The following is a 6650-nucleotide window of genomic DNA, read 5'->3' as shown; positions in this document are numbered from 1 at the left end:
ATTCGCTGCATTTCATTGGCCACTCTGTGAATTACACGGTGCACTGTAGAACGGGGCATAGAAAAAGCATGGGATACAACGCGGTATGATGTGCCACAGGCCAACCAAAAAAGAAAAACCAACACTTCGATGGCTCCCCCCCAACCATGGGTGCTCTCATGCTTGATGAGTTGTAAAAGCATATTCACTCCAAATTTCACATACATGCACCTATTGAGTGTCTAGACCTGCCGGTAAATTTTGGCACACATGCACACCTAGGGGGCGCTATAACGGCCAAAAAACTCTCCTGCCCACACCGATTGGCCAAATAACTCCAAACTTGGTACGCATCATCTACATGCACCTATGGCACAGGTCCTTGCCCTGCACCATCATATGTCCAATATGGCCGCCACTATCGACCAATCAGCTTTCAGTACACATTTCACAAGCTTATCATATGCCAATCAACATGAAACTCACATATTATGTTCATCTACACACCCTCTAAGACATGCTCAAGTATGATGGCAATTGCACCACTAGGTGGCGCTATACTAAAATATATACTTCATATACTTTCATATACTTTCATATACATTTCATATACCTTTACATGATGTACCAGTGGGTGCCCAAATCTTGCCAAACCTCAGCTTGGACCCCGTAATTGCCGCTTGCGGCTATATTTATTATTATTATTATTCTTTTTCTCCGCTAAAACGCGTCGTGCAGCCTAAACCGTAAGTCCTACAGACTTCTCCTTTGGCCAACTTGTAGTACTCCTCTCCGCTACTCAGGCGCAACACGCCAGCCCGATCCGACCATAGGTGGCGCTATAGCGCACAAAATCGCATGAAAAAGTTTACACAGGTGTTTCTCCTACACCGTATGTCCTAGAGATAAAATTCAAACTGCATCTGATCAGGCATGAGCTCATCTAAAAAAAGTTCCATTGAAGCTATATGCTCCGCCCCTTACATGTCGAGCTAATTTGCATAATATGCAAATACGCACACATTTTTGAGCGCGTACTAGTCCCTGGATTTTTCACATACATGCACATATGTGGTATCTAGGTGTTCAGAAGAGTCTGAACTTTAATAGTTATGGAGCCAAAGTGCACATTTCTGCACATGGGCGTGGCCACATGCATCAGAAGTCAAGCGTCGAAAATTCCTTCGCCAAAAATCCACATATTCTGCTGTATCTCAGGCATACTTTCATGTATTCACTCCAAATTTTACACACATGTACCTATTGGGTGTCTAGACCGGCACATACATTTTGGCAGACATGCACACCTAGGTGGCGCTATAACGGCCAAAAAACTCTCCTGCCCACACCGATTGGCCAAATAACTCCAAACTTGGTACGCATCATCTATATGCACCTATGACACAGGTCCTTGACCTGCACCATCATATGTCCAATATGGCCGCCGCTATCGACCAATCAGCTTTCAGTACACCTTTCACAAGCTTATCATATGCCAATCAACATGAAACTCACATATTATGTTCATCTACACACCCTCTAATACATATCAAAGTATGACGGGAATTGCACCACTAGGTGGCGCTATACTAGAATTTCCTGAATTACCCCTACATCTTTCTTACACATGCACACACATGCAATGGCCTACCTATAGGTTTCATATACACATTGCTTCACCCATACCTACCCAGTGATTACACACACATGCTTACGCATCTCAGGCGTGCCAGATGGTGCCCATACCCTGTGCTTGGACCCCGTAATTGCCGCTTGCGGCTATATTTATTATTATTATTATTCTTTTTCTCCGCTAAAACGCGTTGTGCAGCCTAAACCGTAAGACCTACAGACTTCTCCTTTGGCCAACTTGTAGTACTCCTCTCCGCTACTCAGGCACAACACGCCAGCCCGATCCGACCATAGGTGGCGCTATAGCGCACAAAATCGCATGAAAAAGTTTACACAGGTGTTTCTCCTACACCGTATGTCCTAGAGATAAAATTCAAACTGCATCTGATCAGGCATGAGCTCATCTAAAAAAAGTTCCATTGAAGCTATATGCTCCGCCCCTTACATGTCGAGCTAATTTGCATAATATGCAAATACCCACACATTTTTGAGCGCGTACTAGTCCCTGGATTTTTCACATATATGCACATATGTGGTATCCAGGCGCTCACAAGAGTCTGAACTTTAATTGTTATGGAGCCAAAGTGCACATTTCTGCACATGGGCGTGGCCACATGCATCACAAGTCAAGCGTAGAAAATTCCTTCGCCAAAAATGCACATATTCTGCTGTATCTCAGGCATACTTTCATGTATTCACTCCAAATTTCACACACATGTACCTATTGGGTGTCTAGACCGGCACATACATTTTGGCAGACATGCACACCTAGGTGGCGCTATAACGGCCAAAAAACTCTCCTGCCCACACCGATTGGCCAAATAACTCCAAACTTGGTACGCATATTCTATATGCACCTATGACACAGGTCCTTGACCTGCACCATCATATGTCCAATATGGCCGCCGCTATCGACCAATCAGCTTTCAGTTCACATTTCACAAGCTTATCATATGCCAATCAACATGAAACTCACATATTATGTTCATCTACACACCCTCTAAGACATACTCAAGTATGACGGGAATTGCACCACTAGGTGGCGCTATACTAGAATTTCCTGAATTACCCCTACATCTTTCTTATACATGCACACACATGCAATGGCCTACCTATAGGTTTCATATACAATTGCTTCACCCATACCTACCCAGTGATTACACACACATGCTTACGCATCTCACGCGTGCCAGATGGTGCCCATACCCTGCGCTTGGACCCCGTAATTGCCGCTTGCGGCTATATTTATTATTATTAGGGTTCACACACGTAGTGTGGGAAACCTATTGTAATTGCTCGAATTTTTCTTTTTTCTTCTTATTATTATTATTATTTTTCTCCGCATAAAACGCATACTGCAGCCTAGACCGTAAGGCCCAGAGACACCAAACTTGGCAGAATGGTGTAGTCTCTTTGCGAGACCGTGCTAAAGCACAGAGACCCACATTGGCCTGATGGTGGCGCTATAGCGCACCATTTTGCGTTTTGGTCCATATCTCCCAAACCGTAGGGCCTAGAAACAAAATTCCACTTCTGATGGATTCCTTGGTTCAAGCCAAACAAAAAAGCCTCAGGAGCCATTAAGCTCCGCCTACTTAGATTTTTTGCTAATTTGCATAATATGCAAAACCTACTTTTTTATACTAGTCCCTGGTTTTTCATCCGATCACCACAAGCTTGGTATCAAAATGTTCAGAAGAATCTCATTATCAATATTCCTGGAAAAAATTGTGACATTTGCATACAGTGTCGTTGTGACATGTCAATCAATAGCTCTGGGGCGTGGCCAAATTTACTTAAACAGCTATATCTCAGCAACGCTTTGACGGATCTTCATAAAATTTTAACAGTTGTTAGGGCACATGACTCCGAGGTCATAGGTCAAAGCTGGCCACGATTGTCCAATAGGGGGCGCTATAACATGGGAAAAACTGTTTCTCAGAAACCATTAGTCACATCAAGCCAAAACTTTACAGGCATCATCAGGGGCCCAAGTGATATCAAGACACACAATGATGACATCATCACTCAAAAAACATGGCCGCCATGAGCCAATTAATTTTTATTTGAATTAATTGGCCATTTGACAGACTTACCATTGGCCAATCAACATGAAACCTCACCACTGTGCATATCTCAGGACTATGTGTCATGCTGTGCAGTTTTAAAACATTTGGCCACTAGGTGGCGCTATTTGTGAAAATCATGCATAACTCCTCCAAATTTTCACTTAGGAACATGCAACTTGTTTCTTTTTATTCCTTGCAGTAGACCTGACAACTTTGCAATTACAAGTCCTATTAAAAAATGCATACTTTTGTCACATTCATCAATTGTTTGAAAATAGCTCTTTAAGAACTAGTCCTAGGAATTTGATCCAATGATGGCAAAAATGGCATAGGCATAATCTGTAGACACTGTAGTTAACTACATATGGAAAAAATGTTGCATTTTTATTTGTCTGATTGGTCAATTTTTCCATTATATCCTTCTGGCCATGCCATAAATGACCTTTATTGCTATAACTCATAAACCATGTAAGTGATCAACTCCCAATTTGAAAGGCTTTTATACACTGAGGTCCCTGTGAAGTATGCCAAGTTTGGTTCAAATTGGCCTGTCGGAGGCGCTACAGTACCCAAAAACCTGAGAAATCATAAAAACTCACGCAGCAATCTTGTTATGCAGAATACAGACAAGTAATGGGGCTTGTATGATTCAGATCAATGAGGTCTATAACATTGCAATTACATCTCATAACAAAAAGTGCACTGCCTGACCAGAAATGAACCTTTTAATTCACCAAAATGTCATTGCATTACTGAGATTAATGAGATATCAGTATGGTAGTACTTGGGCTCCATCTAGTGGCCAAACACCGGAACGGACTGAAAACTATTTCTCACATGAAACACCACACAAACACACACAAAGCTGATCTCAGCATGTGATTTAGTTCTGTGATCTGAATAATTTTGCCAATACATATTATTTTGATCCTTTTGGGCCTTTAGTGCCCCAATTGAACCTTTTTTTGGACATTGATTTATTTGTGCATTTTTTCCACTCAAACAGCTTCTTTTCACATTTTGGGGTCTAAAGGACCTTTTGGGCCTCTGCCTATTGAGGCCAAGAAGCCTATTCGTGTGTGAACCCGCCAATTGCCGCTTGCGGCTATATTGGCAATTATAATTGCTTAGATAATAATCTAAAACTGTAACTACAGCCTACGGCATACATCCTACAACCATGAAACTTGGCAGAAAGGTGTAGTCTCTTTGCAAGACCGAGCACAAGTACAGAGACCCATATTGGCCTGATGGTGGCGCTATAGCGCACCATTTTGCGTTTTGGTCCATATCTCCCACACCGTAGGTCCTAGAAACAAAATTCCACTTCAGGTGCATTCCTTGGCTCCAGACAAACAAAAAAGCCTCAAGAACCATTAAGCTCCGCCTACTTAGATTTTTTGCTAATTTGCATAATATGCAAAACCTACTTTTTTATACTAGTCCCTGGTTTTTCATCGGATCACCACAACCTTGGTGTCAAAATATTCAGGAGAATCTCATTATCAAAGTTGCTTAAAAACATTTTGAGATTTGCATACAGTCTGGTTGTCACATGTCAATCAATAGCTCCGAGGCGTGGCCAAATTTACTTAAACAGCTATATCTCAGCAACGCTTTGACCAATCTTTATAAAAATTTATCAGTTGTTAGGGCACATGACTCAAAGGTCACAGGTCAAAGCTGGCCACGATTGTCCAATAGGGGGCGCTATAACATGGGAAAAACTGTTTCTCAGAAACCATTAGTCATATTAAGACAAAACTTTACATGCATCATCAGGGGCCCAAGTGGTATCAAGGCACACATTGATGACATCATCACTTAAAAAACATGGCCACCATTCACCAATTAATTGGTTTTGGCCATTTCACAGGCTTAACATAAGTACATACACATGAAACAGATATGGTATGTTCATCTACACACCCACACACATCTGAATCATTTTGGCAATATCTCCCACACTGTAGGGCCTAAGCAGAGAACTGCTAAACCACGCACGCTGGCCATTCTCACACACGCAGAGCGCCCTCCCTTCCTCCACTCCCTCCAGACTCCCCCGTCCTTCGAACAACCCAATGGCGATGCCTCCACCCCTCTCTCTTTCACATGCACTCACAAAAACACAGGCCTCTCTAAAAAATAAAACGCAAATACACATTATTTTGATCCTTTTGGGCTTTTAGTGCCTCAATTGAACCTTTTTTTGCACATTGATGTAATTATGCCTTTTTTCCACTGAAACAGCTTCTTTTCACTTTTAGGTCTAAAGGACCTTATGGGTTTCTTTTTGCCTATAGAGCCCAAGAGGCCTATTCGTGTGTGAACCCGCCAATTGCCGCTTGCGGCTATATTTATTATTATTATTATTCTTTTTCTCCGCTAAAACGCGTTGTGCAGCCTAAACCGTAAGACCTACAGACTTCTCCTTTGGCCAACTTGTAGTACTCCTCTCCGCTACTCAGGCGCAACACGCCAGCCCGATACGACCCTAGGTGGCGCTATAGCGCACACAAACGCATGAAAAAGTTTACACAGGTGTTTCTCCTACACCGTATGTCCTAGAGACAAAATGTAAACTGCATATGATCAGGCATGAGCTCCTCTAAAAAAAGTTCCATTGAAGCCATATGCTCCGCCCCTTACATGTCGAGCTAATTTGCATAATATGCAAATTTGCACAAATTTTTGAGCGCGTACTAGTCCCTGGATTTTTCACATACATGCACATATGTGATATCCAGGCGCTCAGAAGAGTCTGAACTTTAATTATTATGGAGCCAAAGTGCACATTTCTGCACATGGGCGTGGCCACCTGCATCACAAGTCAAGCGTAGAAAATTCCTTCGCCAAAAATCCACATATTCTGCTATATCTCAGGCATTCTTTCACGTATTCATACCAAATTTCACACACATGTACCTACTGGGTGTCTAGACCTGCACATGCATTTTGGCAGACATGCAC

The sequence above is a fragment of the Brachyhypopomus gauderio genome, chromosome 8, assembly GCF_052324685.1.
Source record: "Brachyhypopomus gauderio isolate BG-103 chromosome 8, BGAUD_0.2, whole genome shotgun sequence".
Taxonomy (NCBI): domain Eukaryota; kingdom Metazoa; phylum Chordata; class Actinopteri; order Gymnotiformes; family Hypopomidae; genus Brachyhypopomus; species Brachyhypopomus gauderio.
This window is presented reverse-complemented; position numbering follows the sequence as displayed.